We start from the raw sequence: 16,931 nt of genomic DNA on the forward strand, positions 1-16,931 counted from the left end.
TATAGCCTAGTTCATCAAAAATTATCATCATATGCATGTGTAAGGCAGAAACTACACAAGTCCCTTTACCCATATCCTGTTTTCAATTACTCTATTCTACTTCAACAAAAGCAGGATATGAGGCAAACATATATTCTTTTGGCAAATATCTTCAAAACCATTAACTGTTTAAGTGAATCTATTTCTGCTTAAGCATCTTGAGCACTGAGCCCTGCATCTGGTCCTATAACAAATACCACAATTTTAATACTCTTAATGACTGAAAACTGTTCAGGTGTCTTCACAAAAGTAACCTATTCCATATTTTTTCTTTCATTTCATTACAGCATGGCACACTGCACAGTAAGATATTGTCTGCCCGACAATCCCACCACTACAAAATATAATTCCAACAGAAACAAAGATGCATCAACTCCTCTCTTCTTCATAAACATTTGTGTCTTTGAAAGTTGTGTGGAAAACCTGTTAGCTGAGGGACCTGCTACGTGAAACATTATAGTTATAACAGCATAAAAGCCCTGTTAGCAGTTTGCTTGTTTCAAGGCTTTCTCCGTGAAGTAACTTACCGGAAAAATAAGTAAGTTTGGACAGCTGAGAGCCAGAGATTTCTACTTCCAGACCAATAGACAGTTGTAAGGTCTAGGTACTGTTAACTGGAACTTGGAAGATCAAGGGTAAAATTTTCAAAAGCACCTGAATCCCATTTTCAAAAGTGGCCCAGGCACTTAGGCCCCAAAATCTCATTGAAAGTCAATGGAGACTTAGGTTCCTAAGTGTCTGAGTCACTTTTGAAAATGGGACTGAGGCTTTAAATCACTTACATGCTTTTGAAAATGTTACCCCTAGTCTTTACATAAATGTAGTTCCAGCTATGTGAGATCTGCATAGTGGCTGCCTTGGAAGATGAGAACTCTAACCCTTTGGTTCTTAGTCCAGTAGCGCTAAAATTCCTTTAATAATTTTAAGAAAGAAAAAAATACCAAGGGCCTCTGCAACCTTGATCCAATGTATTTATGTATAAAGGAAGCGAGATATAACGTACATTTTTCCAATGACAAAATAGTAAGCCTGTTACTGTCTGCACTGCAACTGAAAGGTCCCCAGGTACATTTTATAGTATTGATTTTGTTGTTATGTCTCATTGTAAGAGTCCAGTGGCTGCATACCCTGGTATCTCAGTTTGCAGTGTGAACCAGAGGTACAAAATGATCCATTTCTTAATGTCTAAGCATTCCTTATAGTGTGGAAGCATTTTGCTGTAGCCTCAGAGAGCCTGACTTTCTTCTCACACCAGTGTAAATTACCACGTCAATAGAACTATGCCCAAGTGACAGCAGTATCCGATCCGAGGATGCTGCGAAGATGTCTGATGCACAGAATATTAAGTAAATAGCCCATCTCAGAACTTTAAACAAAAATCAAAGCAATTAAATAGGGAATAAAGCCCTGGAAATTAACCTGCAGAGAGCAACACCAGCCCATTGTCCCTTACCTGATTCACATGAGTCAGTGAAGCTTCAGTTTTATCCCAAGTTAGGCAAACTAAATCAACAGTATCCAGAAATCTACACAGCACAACCCAGAGTGAAGAACAATAACAAAAAATCAGTTTTCATTTCATTAAGCAATACTGGGAGTGTTCAGCTTTCCAGTCTCCAAGGTTCCCCAGCTGGGAGTCAGCCTTTTCCCATCCTCCATCCCTGCATCCTGTTATTGTTCCAAGCCTTACTAATGCCAGTGAGAGAAAGGAGTGGAGGAAACCAGATAAACTTAGACTTGTTATTACTATACTTACCTTTTCAGAGGGAGCAACAAATAAGTAGCTGAATAAAGGGAAATGGACTCTAACAGAAATATGAAGCCAGCGCTGGTGCTTAATATGTCAAGTACTAAACAGTGTAAAAAATAAATCCAGAATGAATATTTATATTATTATTTGAATGTTTGATCACTATGGTCAGTATGGTTTATTTTCAAATGTTTTGTGTTCAGGCGGAACAGGATTTTTCAGCATTTTGGTGAGTCCTAGCCATCGGGTTTTTACACCAGAAACAACAAAGACTGAAGCTCACATCCATCATATGGGAGTTCCCATAAAGTTCCACTACTTCCCAAAAATCGATGAGTCAACCTTTGCTAGTGGTATGAAAAAATACGTAGTAGATTGAAGTATAATGAAATTGTGGGAAGAAACATGGGACAAATTCTGTTCTTGGTAACAGTGATGTAGATTTAAAGTAACTGGATTTACAACTGAGAGCAGAATTTGGTTGCACGTCTCCAATTTAGGGCCTGATTCTCCTTTGCACTTTGTATATTCATTTCCACCTGTACAAGAAGGGCGCAAAAATGCTGCCATTCTGATTTAGTTGCAAGGCAGTAAAGAGTCAGGCCAGAAAACTCTAAAGGGAAAACTGTTGAATTAAATTGTTGCCCAAATTGCATTTGAATTTTTAAAGCAGAGGAATATTTAGGGGAGAGGGAAGGGGAAAAGTTAAACATTCCAAGTAAGTGGTTTGAGTTATGCTAGTGGACCTGATTTGTTCCTCTGTTGCAGCCCAATGGGAGTTTCCCAGATTCAGGCCACAGTGACTCTAATGGGCATTGCACCCATGAAACTTAAGGTAGTTCAATGTGATGAGTAGATGGGCCCTCCTAGAACTCATATAGAATATTGGTGCTCTGTTCTGGGACAGCAACATATACTTAAATTTCTCCTCCTACCCTAAAACCAAAGAAAAAATGTAGACCCACTATTTCTTTTACCCTACAAGCCAGAGGGGAATTACTTTATTAAATAATTCAGGAGACACTCTGAGAAGCGTGAGATGAAAAAAGAGACCAATTGTTGAGGTCTTACAGGTATGTTATAATAAATTTAGCCAAATGTGCAACATATTTTATAGAAGACTTTAAATAATAACATCCTGCAGTGAAATATGCTCTCACCCCTATTCTTCATCACAATTTAGCAAAGGTAATGGGATTGATTTTTCCAGTTTTCTAGAAGACTAAGCTTTGGTTACATTATTTCACATTTTTATGACATGCAGCAGCAAAGACGAATAGCTCTTTTAAAATTTTGATACATTAATTATTCAGGAAGGTTAAGCAGCTAATGAGGGGACATTTTTCAAAGTCTTCTTTAAGGAGACTGATTACAATTAGGTTTCCTCATAAGAAAATAAGCAATTTCTATTTCATTGCTGAGAGAAGAGGAGAAGGGGGCGGGGGAGGATGTTAACTGCCGTTCACTGGAAAACAGTCATCAGCTGAGGATGCAGCTTAAGCAATAGGCTCTGGTACCCAGAGCAGATGACAATGCTAGATATTGTTTATTTTTGTAAATAACTCTAAATTTGTTTGACTGACAGAATCATCTTTGGTGCCATCAGTCTAACAAAGGATGGGGGATAAGATAGTCCTTCATGCCCTTTGCTTTCAAAAATGCTCATGTCTTCTTTCCAGGTCGTTTCTAGTCCAGGTCTCACCAAATCCACACAATAATCATCTACTTCTATCCCTTTAAGGACCAGTCATATAGGGCCTGATCCACAGCCTCTAGAAATCAATGGGAATCTTTCCATGGCCTTTACTGCAGTGGTTTTCAAACTTTTTGTATTGGTGACCTCTTTCACACAGCAAGCCTCTGAGTGTGATTTCCCCCCCCCCCCTTATAAATTAAAAATGCAGGGGGGATTTTAATTTTAATCGGGCTTGGGGATGTCAGTAACCACTTGAGACCCCCTGAGGGGTCACAACCCCAGTCTGAGAACCCCTGCTTTAGTGGGCACTGGAGGAATCCCACAGTGACAATTTGTCTAGGTCTTGTAGAACTTGTTTCCTTTGCCTTTTCTTCCGATGCGTGTCCTGGGACAGCAGACCAATCTCTTCCTTTGGATCCTATAGAACTTAATGGAGAATTGTCTGCTTCAGAGTTCTGAAAGGTGGTGGGGGGAAAAACAAAACCAAGAAATACTATTTTTCTATCAGTTTTTAAAGTATTAGAACCTTATTAAATTTCCATAGACCCTTTTCTCACTGTATAGGTTTCACTTCTGCTGAATCCTATAGGATTTAAGAGATGATTATGAGGTAATGTAAGATTGGATATTTTAGGATAAACAACCCATCTTTGGATACTTATCCAAATAGAAACAAATCTCCTAACCTTTCAGGCATACTCTTCACCAATTTGAACCCAGCCTTTCTCACTCTTGTGCTTTCTGGACAACATAGATTTTAAATAGGGCACCTAAATAAAAGTGGTCTGGTTTTCAAAGGTGCTGAACACTTGCAGCTCATGCTGACAGTAATGTAAGCTCAAAATCAGATCCCTGTTCCAAGAACAGCTGGCATGATGGTTTTCCCTTAGACTGTTTTTTTTCCAACTCTTCTATAGGCCTGCAGGGTAAATCTACTAGTCTATGGGGAAGTGCTCTGCTGACTGGTTGCTTACAAATTAATGTAATTGTATGCAAATCTAAAAAGTACTGTGTTTTGTCCAAAGATGTTGGTAGAATCATAGAACAATAGGGTTAGAAGGGACCACAAGGGTCATCTAGACTAACTCCCTGCCAAGATCAGGATTTGTTGCGTCTAAACCATCCCAGGCAGATGGCTATCCAGCCTCCTCTTCAAAACCTCCAGTGATGGAGCTCCCGTAACTTCCACAGGCAGTCTGTCCTATTGTCGTACTGTTCTTACAGTTAGGAATTTTTTCCTGTGATTTAATCTAAATCTGCTATGCTGTACTGTGAACCGATTGCCTCTTGTCCTGCCCTCTGTGGCAAGAGCAAACAATTTTTCTCCATCTTTTTTATGGCAGCCTTTCAAATATTTGAAGACTGCTATCATGTTCCTCCCCCCTCTTTTCCAAACTAAACATACCCAGTTCCTTCAGCTTTTGCTCATATGGCTTGCATTCCATCTCTTTGATCATCTTTGTCGCTCACCTCTGGATTCTTTGTAGTTTCTCTACATCCTTTCTATACAGCTGACACACTACTTCAGCTGACACCTAACCAACCAAGTAGAGCTGTCCTATCGCCTCTTGTGATTTGCATGATATGCCTCTATTAATACAATCCAAAATTACATTTGGTAGGTATGTTTTTATTTAGGTGCCTAACTTTAAGCACACAAGCTTAAAAATTTAGACATCTGTGTTTAAATAGAAAAATTTCTAGAAGTGGATGGGAATGTGCAGACAGCGCATGGAATCCTCAGCGAGAAATGAGCTCCATGCAGAGTGGAGGAGAATTAATGTTCCTTAGGAAATGGAAGGACTCAGAGGATGCAGACTTTGAGCCTGCAAAAGATGCTGAACTATTCACGTAGGACCCATGGTAGTTTGGTGTGTCTGCATCTGTAAATCTCTTCTACCTCAAGGAGCATTCAGCCTTTTCCACTGATGACATATCTCTTCAACATTTATTCCACAACACATTTTTCAGTTAACTGTAGCCAGCTAGTTCACCCTGACAGCTTTGTTCCCTTCCGAGTCTTTGCCCCTTGGATGTTCAGCAGCTGCTCTGCATGCTGTTTTTGAGTAGCACAGTCAGTTTAGTGCCATCTGGTTCAGAGCAGCACCTCTTTCTATCACAAGCTAAGGTTTCAGAATCCTCCTTACGTTAGAGATGTTGAAGTAGACGCAGATGAGCTGAACAATTTACTTTTGTAAAGTTCAGTTTTTAAACAGTCTTTTTACTGGACTGGATAAAATTCTAGCTTTATTGTAGAGATTTGTCGGTCTCATCCAGCACTGTTTAACCTTGACATTTGCATGAATCCTAATAAGTATATAGGGGTTTTCTTTTATTAATGAGAATAACGCATTTCTGTGGCCTGTAATTGACCTACAATTTCATATGGTAAATACAGTCAATCTGCTTCTGCGCTCACTTCCGTAGATGTAAATCAGGTGTAACTTCATCAAAATCAATGGCATTACACCGGTGTAAAACCAATATGAAATCTGAATAAGTATATTGTCTTTTTTTTTAAATTTGCAAGATTATATTTTATGTTTAAAGTACTGGGCAGGTTGTTTAGTTTATTATTAATCACGTTTTATTGTGATAGTGCCTAAAGGCCAACTCATAGTGGGGCCTCACTAGACACTGTACAAACACAGGCTCTGTTTACGGTTCGAGCTGGGGCTGTGATTCATAGCTGGGGCAGGTATGCTCTCACCTCATTCTCATCATGCTGGCACGCAAAAATAGTAGTGTAGTCATGGTGGCATGGACAGCAGCAAGCAGTGGAACAGCCTAGTGACTCCAAGTGCCTGGACCGTATGGGCACGTACCAGGGGTGGCTATTCCCTGCTGACACTTGGTGCTGCCTGTGTTACTGTGACTATGCCACTATTTTTAGCAGGCTAGCTTAATAAGAGCTAGTACGAGTATGTCTACCTGAGCTGGGAGTCGCACCCCTAGCACCAGCAAAGACATAGCCACAGCGAAGTACAGAGTCCCTGCCCTGAAGAGCTGGTAACTTGAAACTCTAAGTCCTCATTTTTGTAGCCAGCACAGTGGTGTGAAATTCACCGTACAGTGCAATATATTATGCCAGGTTTTAACTCCTGATAGGACTGTTGCCTCAGTCTTTGCTATTACAGTCTCCATCAACACTGATAGCCGCATTACTTCACATGCTTCCATACGGAGAGCCCAATTCTCTCTGTTACACTAGTGTAAATTCAGAGTTACTCCATAACTGAACACAATTTGGCCCATAATGTTCATACTTTTAAAGTTGCTTCTTATTATTGTTCCCCCTGACAAATGTGGAGTTTACATCTCAGTAAATGACTTTTTGTGCGGTATCTTGTTTTGTTTTTAAATTTCATTTTAGTTCTTGATTTGGGTTGCTTTCTATCTCATCTGACTTGTCTCTTAAACATTGCTGGTAACATTCCTGAGAACTGTAGTTTTAGGGCCAAATTCGCGGCGAGGTGAAGCAGGAGAAATTCTGCTGACATCAGTGGAATCAAGTCTGCTTTTTGATAAGAGGGAGTTTAGTTCTTCAAGTTAGATGCCCCCACATATTCTGAGTGTCTTATTTAATTTATGAAATGAAATCATTTACCATGACAGCTATTGGAATGATAGAAACCAATATTATAGCAATTGCGGATTCATTAATCATAAACACTTGCTGTAATAATTTGACTCCCTTTGGCTGGAGCTTTACATTTGAGCAGTATACCCATAATTTGTTCCCACTGTATGTCTTGTAACATAACATGAAGACCAGGGCCAGTACACTTAGGGTGACCAGATGGCAAGTGTAAAAAATCAGGACAGGGAGTGGGGGGTAATAGGTGCCTATATAAGAAAAAGCCCCCCAAAATTGGGACTGTCCCTATAAAATCAGGACATCTGGTCACCCTAAGTACATTGTCCTCATAAAACTTACCCACAAGGTACTGTGCAAGTGAAGCTGTGCCAGAAGTTGACATTTAATCACAGCTGTGATATTTGTGTCAGTATTTTTAAGACTAGCTAAGAATTATGGAGAGACAGCTTTGTACCAGTTACACAAATAATCCCTAAACTACTAATTTGAAAAGCTTACATAATCATTGTAAAATTCCTCACATTTTAAATGGGGCACAATGGCATGTGACAGCTGTCTGAGTCCTCTCCGACAGCAACATAATTTATGGTTAAAAATAACAATTAATGTGCAATGTGGCAGGTTTAATGTTGGTAAAAAGTTTTGTTGTTATTTCTGGGACTTTTAATCAGGGCTCTGCAGTGCTATCAGTCATTTCCATTTACTAGCTGTTTCCCTCTGTCACCGATTGATGTTTATATCTTGGAGCAGGTCTGACTTCAGCCTCCTATAGTGAGATTTGTTAAACAGAGGAATGTAATGCTGGACATATTTGTGATGTAAGGTTTGTAGAAAATGTGAAGAAACATCAGCTCAGCAGGCTAATGGAAGCCGACATCGGCATGTGTAAAATAATTGTCTCAGTAATGTCTTCAGTTTGGGCTACTGCAGTGGTGACATCTGTATTTGATTACCTAGATCCCAAATTAAGGGCCAAATCCTACACACACTTATCAGGCAAGCTTGCCACTGATTTATTATATCTGAGAGTTCTGGCTGCATACAGAATTTGACACTAAAAAATTCACTGGGGCACAGTCCTACCAGGCAAATTTTCCTATTTCCTTGTTTATAAATGACAGGAAGAAATAGTTTTTTTGTTAGAAAAGTGGATTTATATTCGACTCTGACTCGTAGTAGCATTGTCAGAATGAGCTATCAAATGAAACTCTACGTTACTGCAGAGTGACAATAAGAATCTAAAAAAAGAACAGGAGTACTTGTGGCACCTTATAGATTAACACATTTATTTATTTATTTGTCTCTAAAGTGCCACAAGTACTCCTTTTTCTTTTTGCGGATATAGACTAACACAGCTGCTACTCTGAAATTTATTTGAGCATAAGCTTTCGTGAGCTTTCGTGAGCTACAGCTCACTTCATCGGATGCATGCATCCACTCACGAAAGCTTATGCTCAAATAAATTTGTTCATCTCTAAGGTACCACAAGTACTCCTTTTCTTTTTGCGAATACAGACTAACATGGCTGCTACTCTGAAATAAGAATCTAGCAAGCATGCAAGATGAACCTGTTTGATTTGGTTATTAAAATTACAAACAAAGATTGTAACTGGCAAGCTAAGCTAATCAATCCCTAATATGTAATATACATTTGTGAGAGGCAGCTGTACTTTAATGAAGTAGGACTGGTCAGAAATTTTCCATCAAAACTTCTTTTAATGGGAAATTTTTTTTTTCTTTTTCCTTTTTCCTTTTTTCCAGAAAGTAACTGTTTTTCTTGGCATTTTTTGGTTTTCTGGTGGAAAACAAAGTTATCTGAAAACTGTTTTTTCCCCCCCAATGACAAATCAAAAATTTGCATGGAAAACTTGAAAAATGAAAAATGTTTAGCTTTTGTTCTGTGGACGCTCTGGCACCATTCTCTGACTAGAGGAGACAATACGCAGTCAGGAGAGCTGCACTCTTTTCCCAGCAATTGATACTGATTTGGTGTGTGACATAACTTCTCTGCCTCAGTTTTCCCATCTGTGAAATGAGGAGGATAATGCTCAGCCACCTTTTTAAAGTCCCTTAAGATCGTGGGTTAGAAAGTACTATACAAATACAAAGTATTATGAATATTATTCATAAAACACTCTCATATCAGTGGATAATTGACAGACCGTATTCCTATATTCACCACTTTCATAAGACTATGATACATTTTGTACAAAGTATGCCTTCTGAGGTATCATTTGAAAAAACATAATTTGCTGATTATTGTTGTCCTAGTAAAATATGTGTGGCAACATTGTATGTAAAATTATAAGATTCTACTGTATGATGTTTCTAAGGCATATTCCAAATCCGGGGAAGCAGCCCAAACCAGTTCCTGAGAGACAAAAGGCCAACTGATGCCTCAGCCAGGTGTTAACTAAATCAAATGGACTATCACCTGGTTAAGCAGCCATTCTTTGGCAGGAAGAAGGGTGTGAATGAGGAATTTACATCTTGGCAATGGGAACAGCTGTTCCCATGTAAACAAACTGGCTGTCACCTGAACTTGGAGATGATTCTCAAAGAAGTGGAAAAGATATAAAAATGAGGAACAGAGGCCTGGAATCATCTCTCTCGCCTCATCTCTACTCACAGCATCAACAATGTCTGAAAGACACCCACCCCCCCAAAAAAGCATTCAACTATGGGAGTGGTTCTGGCAGAAGGATTCTAGCCACATAGCTGTAAGCATGAGAAACCTTTTTGCTTTGAATTCACTTAGCTTGATAAATCTGGTATTAATTTGTGTTTTACCTTTTATTTCTTTGTAACCAATTCTGACTTTTATGCCTCATTACTTGTAGTCACTTAGTCTTCCTTTCTCTCTTTTGTTAATATACCTGTTTTATTGTTTTATCTAAACCAGTGTGTGTTTGGATTGAAGTATGTGGGATAACAAGATTTGGGCATATGTTCTATAAATGAAATGGTGGACTTTCTATGAGCTTGTATTGTCTAGAAAGAAAGAGCTGGCCAGTGCAAAATGCACATTTCTGGGGACAAGTCTGGGACTGGGAATTTGCTGGTGTCACTCTAAAATATAATTTTAAGAGCGGCTGGCCAGGAGCACTCCTATAACTCAGGCATTTACATGCTAGAGGCTGTGTGTGAGTAGGCCAGAGTGATGGTTTTCACACCAAAGCAGTGTAAAAGGCACCCCAGGATAGAGAATTGAGGGGGGACAGCTGTTCAGCAGTCCAGATTGTACCCTGGGAATGTCACAATAATGGAGAAGAGAAGGGAAGCAGTGCTTGTTAAGTTATGTAGTTCTCCACATTAATGGAGCAAACTCTGCCCTCTGAGATGTATATGCACCTATAAATGTGGGGTTTAGTTGGACGTTTGTAGTGATCTGGTTCCCTGTAGTCTCGTGGTTGCATCCAGCAATTCAAACTGCACTCAAAGCTAAATATACTCCAGAGTACTCCAAAATGAAAAGAAACTTAAGAAAAGGTTTAAAAGAACTCTCAGAAGGTGCTTTCTTTCCCTCATTTTATTTTTGAGGTTGCAGGGTAAACCAAAATCTGACATTTCAGCATCTCATTGTTTTCTGAAAGAGGCCAAGAGGGATAAATGCCAGATTTCTGTTTTTATCCACAACCCACTGAACACTAAATAAATAAATTAAATTAAAAAACAACCCAAGGACCTGGGTTCTATTTCCAGATCTGCCCCTGACCTGCTGGGTGACCTTGGGCTAGAGCTCGTTGGAGACCTTCTAATAGAACAGGGTTTAGTCAGAAAAGGCCAGTTTGTTGAATGCTGCCTACTGGGCAGGGGTTTGTTTGAAACCTACCTGGTTTCCTGCCAGCTTGCCTGACAGGCTGCTGGAAAGCCTAGGCTTTCCGAGACCATCAGGCAGACTGCCCATGGCTGGGGACCCCCAGCTTCCCAGCTCCCTGTTGAAGAGCTGGGAGCTTCAGCTCTCACTCATGCTTGGCTCCTGGCTCCTCAGCTTGAGGCTGGGATTCTCAGGGCTTCCATGCATCCTACCACTCAGCACTGAGCCTAGGCACTCCAAGGCTCAGCCAGGGCTTCTGGCTACCTGTGAGTCCACTGGGAGTAGAAATTCCAGCTTTTGACTAGCTCTACATTGGACAAGTCATTTTGCCCCTGTTTTGCCCCAAGCTTTGTCTATCTTGTCTATTTAGATTGTAAGCTCTCAGAAGCAGGGACTGCCTCTCACCAGAGGTTTGTTCAGTGCTTGCTGTGTCTTGCTAATTCTTGCACCAAAATATGCACCTGCAAATTTTTGCAGAAAACATGGCCCAACGTTTTAAAAATACAAATTACTCACAGAAGGGAGGAGGGACTTCTGAAAATGGAGTGTAGGCCTTTGTACTACACACGGACCTGAGCAGCAAAATTGAGTTGAGCCATATTTTGAAAGATCTCTTTTCCCGCCCCGCCCCGCTCAAATTTCCAGGGTTTATGTTGTCCCATGAGTGCGATAAGGACCAGATGGATTCAGATCTGAAAGCACAACCACCACCACCCTTATCCCAAGCCTCAGGATTTCAGACCTGGTTTTCTTGTGCCCATATCTAACACAGTACACAGAAAAGAGAGGCAGATACATGTGCTCTGTATAAAAGCTCTTCATGAATGCGTCCACCTGGCTGTTTGTTTCAGTGTGTTTGGGTGTATCAAAAGGGAGTGGAGAGAGTTATTCTGAAAGATTTTGCTTCTGAAAGTTTTGGGGGCAATGCACTAATGGTTTAAATATTGCATCAATGACTTTTCCCTCATTTATATCCCTTCTCTTTATTATACCTCAAGATCTATGTTGCTTTGTTTTTGATACTGCTGCAAACATAGTGCAAATGCAGATGATTTAAGTGTATGACTGACTTTCCCCCACGTACTGTTCCTGTTCTGTATTCTGCTTTGTGCTTCCTTTGAGCGAGTGAGTGTATGCATCAGAACTCTTAATGGCTTGGAAATCTCAGTCAGTATAGATATATTTTTCCCAATAGACACTGATGGATATAATTGGAGGTAGTTAGGGGTGATTTTAGTTGCACATCTGAGGTCCGTTTCTGCTCTGATGTCAGCAGGCGTAACTCCACTGATGTCACTGAAGCTGCACCCATTTTCACCTAGACTGAATTTGGCCTTTGGCTTTGAATATAGAATGAATGGAGAATTTGCTATAAATAGGGTTTAACTTTGCCCCCGGGACTAATAGAAATACCATCATTTATGTAATGTTTGATGGAAGACTAAATCTATTTGCCAAAATAATTCTTGACTAGTGTCCAACAGCATAGGCGGAGCTCAAATCTTCTGGAAACCGTAGGAGTGAACTTGCATTTATTTTTCCTTTTAAATTAATTGAAAGAGATGCCGGGGGGGAGGGGGAGAGATTGAAGGTCACTGCCTATAAGACTTAATTCCAGGGTTATATTGTTCTTTGTCACTGTTGGGAAACATCAAAAGCTGGCAAAATGAGTCAAGTTCTAGAGCACATGAGTGAGTTGGCTGAGTCTCTTACGTTTTGCCCCCAAAGACTCCAGTGCCAACCCTTCTGCCATCTCTAGAGCTATTTGAATTGTTTGCTGCTTATTGTATAATTTGCTTCTTCCTCCTTCCACCTCTACTGGTTTCATCGAGCTGTTGTTTCGTCATACCTCAGATTGCTAAACTTCAGTGTAGGGACTGAGGTTTCTATTGCTTGTCTGTACAGTGCCTAGAATAATGGTGTTTGATTGGTGCCCTTAGATGCAGTTTGGCTGTGAAGTGGTCACTTTGACTCTTTGTGCTATGATGTGTGGTTGGTCTCCTCAATCACATGGTATTGTTTCTGCTCCCTAACTGTATTATTGCAACTCTTTTAACCTAGAGAATAATGAAGGATGAGTAATGCATAGTGGATAACAAACAAGACTCTTCTGGTTTCAATTTTTAGAAAATAATCATTCATGCTGAATTGTGTTCCTGGATGGCTTTCTTTTGCTGATATGCTTTGTATGTCTAAAATGTTATCTATTGACCCCCACTCTTCCCCAGTCCACTTTAACCTGGCTTTTCAAAAACAGAAGCCTAAAATTAGACTCTTAAATCCGTATTTCTCTAGTATCACCTCAATAAGTGGGCAGCTTAAAAGTACTGGATAACCAGCAATGGTACTTCAGGATGCTTAGAACTTCTGAAAATCTATCCATTTAGTAAAGTGCCCAAGCATGGATTTAGGAGTAGTGCTGAATGAATAATTGGTGGTGGGTTTTTTTTTTTTTAAATTCAGTGGCTGAAATGAAAACATTACATTTCAGGTTTTATGAAACATTCATTCAACACAAACTGACTTTTTTATTTTTTTCATTCCATTTTCAGGTGTTTCTACCTTTTTTGGTTATTTAAATAAATTGAACTAAATTTTGGAAAAAAGATGTCTTTCAGAAATGAAAAGTCAAAACATTTCATTTAAAAAAATGTCAAAATGAATGATTTCAACTTTCAAAAAAAAAAAAACAAACCAAAAAAACCCCAAAACCGCTTAATTTTTTCCAGCAGAAACTACTTGCCAATTTTGGCCTGAATTTGTAATTTAGTCAAATAGTTTCTTCATGTTTTTGGTGAATAAACTATTCATCTGAAAAACTTTACTAGCTTTTTAATGAATTTAATTTTAGGATCCTATTTTAAAAAAATATTGGCTGTTTATCGGTACAAATTTATCTTTTATGCTTTTATGAAATCCAGCTAAATGACATGAACTATATCCTCCTATCCTACCTATAGAATACTGTACTCAAAAATTCAAACACATTGTTCATGCATGTTTGAATCCATTATGATTTTTTCTTACTAAATTTTTTCTGTAAACAAAAAGGCCTCAGCAACCACTTGGTGGGTGACTTCCCTTTGCGTCTCCCTAAATAAAATAGTAAAAATCTTTCCCAAGCATATCAGTTGGGATAGAAATTATGTACAAAGAAGCCATTTTTATCTGTCTCCCCTTCACTTTCTCATATTGGGACAAATTTTCAGATGCAGAATTCAATATCCAATTTTGTGCATTTTGCGTAGGCACCCTGCATTATTTACACATGCAAGTGTTGGTGCACTGTCATGCAGGTTTGTGCAAGCTAACAGTAATACATTTTTGTGGGTGTTAGAATCTGAAAATTTTTCTTTTTCCGCCATGCTTTTGTCAGGGAGGCAACAACTTTCCATCTCACATATTTGGGCTATGGTTAAGACCTTCTACCTGAGTCTACTCTGCCATTAACTCCTATTTCTTTTGAGGGATTATTGCTGCTATGAATCTAACTGTTCATTCACACTAAGTATTTGTCAGTGCTGGACATGTGGAGTTAGGCACATTGTGCCAATTATTGTTATGGGAGGTTTTGCACATAATCAAATATATGTGCACTTCAAATGTACCTGATGATGATATATTAATATTTTACATCTATATAGCTCTCTGCCTTCCGATAAGATCTGAAAGTGCTTTACAAATGGTATGAAAGTACTGTATGTTGAGTTGACATAAAATGCTGCACTAAGACAGCCATATGCAATGAACAACAACAAGCTTATGGGTCCTACAAAAACCTGGAACTGTGCTACACATTTTTAAGTGACACCTACTGGCACCTTATCTAGCAATTATTTACATATATACCCATCACTCTTGTAACACAGTTTTTACCTACCACTGAAATGCAGCCACTTATTGGGTGTTGTATGCTGTGTTTAACAACTCACAGCAATACCACAACAGTTTAGGACAGAAAAGGCATGCTGTCCTTACCAGCTGGGATTTCCCTAACCTGAAAGAATTCCATGCCAGTCTTGAACTGATTTTGTGCCAGTGGACCATAGCAAAGCAGCTGCAATCTCTATGGGGGACCAGGATCTGGCACATGGAGTCCACATTTGATTGAGATAAATGTCCAGATGTTAAGATACTCGACAAGTGCTTATCTGAGCTATCGTAAAGCTCTCAGTTTCCAAAGCTGGGCTGAAAACCTTATGAGAATTGACTTCTGACATTCCCAGTATTTTCTGCTTCCAGTCTGAATGGCAAAACAACAAGAACAGCCTTTCTCGAAGAAGTTCGTTGTTTCCACTTCTTGCACTGGCTGGGGCCTACCCGGTGCAGGAGTAGCACAACAGTAGATAGGGTATCCTTTAAACCTTCAGAGAGCTTTGGTTGGGGCTTGGATCAAATGTGGGGCATATGGGGATGGCTCCACCTATTCCTAATTGTTTCTGTGTAGCATTATCATGTACTATAATTAGGGCTACTATATAGGAAATCGGTGTAAAGTGCTATGGGAAAGTTTGCATTAAAATATAAGCTTTTACATTCTGAATGATTCTTTAAAATCTGGTTCCTAAGAAAGCAAAAATGCCTCTGTGCAGACTCCTGTAATATTGAATCAATGAACTGGAATATTCCCTTTAAGTCTGAGCAGCTGCTGCTGGTGCCTGGTGGTTGATTGCTCTGATGGTGGCCTCCATCTGCAGTGGGGAGGAGGGGTGTCTTAAGATTAATAAGGAAAGAAAAGATTAGCTATCCAGAGTGTTTGCATTTTGACTTAGGTCAAAGAGATAACATAACCAAATATAACACCCTCCTACTCACAGTGAGATTGATTGATGTGCACCTGCCAAGGCTGAATTGTGAGTTACTATGCAGTGCCGTGCCATTGGTGTTTGGGGCCTCCTTCCCCCACTGCAAAATACTACACAATCACTACTAAATACTTTTACTAAGGGAGCTTCCTAGCCTTCTCTGAAGTAGTCTCGTTAATTAGCTGATCCCAGTCTATCTGCATTGCTTCCAAGTTCTCTAGAGAAATAAGTCAAATTGCTTAACCTTTCCTGTCCCATGGACATTCTTAGATAGGTCTTGATTAATTTTAGCTTGCTGAAACTCCTTTCATTAGCAACTATGGTATAGAAAGCCAGCAAAAAACGCACACTGCTATTTCTGAATTCGGGAAACTCTCCTCTATATACCTTTTGTGAATGTAGCTAGCGAGATCAACAGGCACCTTCATTTCCAAGTCATCCTTAAAAATTCTACAAAAACTGGTGAAGAGCTTCATCTGATTCTCAAAACTGAGTTTAAATCCTCAAGATGGCTGCTTGCTAAGTTGTGAGCATGCCTTTTTAGGACTTCACCGCAGAGGCTTTTCAGCATCGCACCTGTCAAAAAAGCTAACCTTTCTCTGACTCCATTGTACTTACACATCCTATTGGCCAATTATGTTAATATTATGCATAAAACAGGGCTGAAAACCTCACATTCAGAAACGTTGTCAGGATCTGATGTAATTTTCCTTGGCGTTGCTTTCCTCCTTTTGAGATCATTTCTTCTTGAACGGCTTGGGTGGGTATTCTAATGTTTCGGCTTGTGAAGCAACAGCTTCCATACATGCAGCAAACCCAGAAGATCATAATTCTGATAAAGCATCTGATAAACTAGGACCCCTTTGAACATCAAGATCTGGACTGAGCAATTTTTTCTTGCAATGTTAATTTTTGATAAGATAGTATACCATATCTTGGCCAAAACAAGAAACTAAAACTCAGAAATGTTTGTTTTGTGAGGTATCTTCTTCTGACTAATAGAAGCAGGAAACAGGGTATACAATCTTGAACAATTCCAAAAAACAGAACAATTCACTGAATCTTGGGGAAAACCCATTGCAGCTGTTCTGTTTTTTGGAATTGTTCAAGATTGTATACCCTGTTTTCTGCTTCTATTAGTCATTTGGATGTGCTGAAAAACACGTATTAGGATTACATGCAAATGGTAAAGCATGACCGGCAAAGGCCAGAGGCAATCCATCTAC

The 16,931-nt window shown here is 39.4% G+C and overlaps 1 protein-coding gene and 1 long non-coding RNA gene across 2 annotated transcripts in view; one reads left to right on the forward strand and one right to left on the reverse strand.

Moving 5' to 3' along the window:
• Positions 1–1,712, reverse strand: part of CDH5 (cadherin 5) — a 53,921-nt gene extending 52,209 nt beyond the window's left edge. The window contains exon 1 of the mRNA XM_048816790.2: positions 1,493–1,712. The gene's annotated coding sequence lies outside the window, so the exon portion shown is untranslated. The remainder of the gene's footprint in view (positions 1–1,492) is intronic.
• Positions 1–16,931, forward strand: part of LOC142068669 (uncharacterized) — a 240,925-nt gene that overhangs the window by 5,332 nt on the left and 218,662 nt on the right. The window lies entirely within an intron of this gene.

The sequence above is a fragment of the Caretta caretta genome, chromosome 12 (genome assembly GCF_965140235.1).
Source record: "Caretta caretta isolate rCarCar2 chromosome 12, rCarCar1.hap1, whole genome shotgun sequence".
Lineage (NCBI taxonomy): Eukaryota > Metazoa > Chordata > Testudines > Cheloniidae > Caretta > Caretta caretta.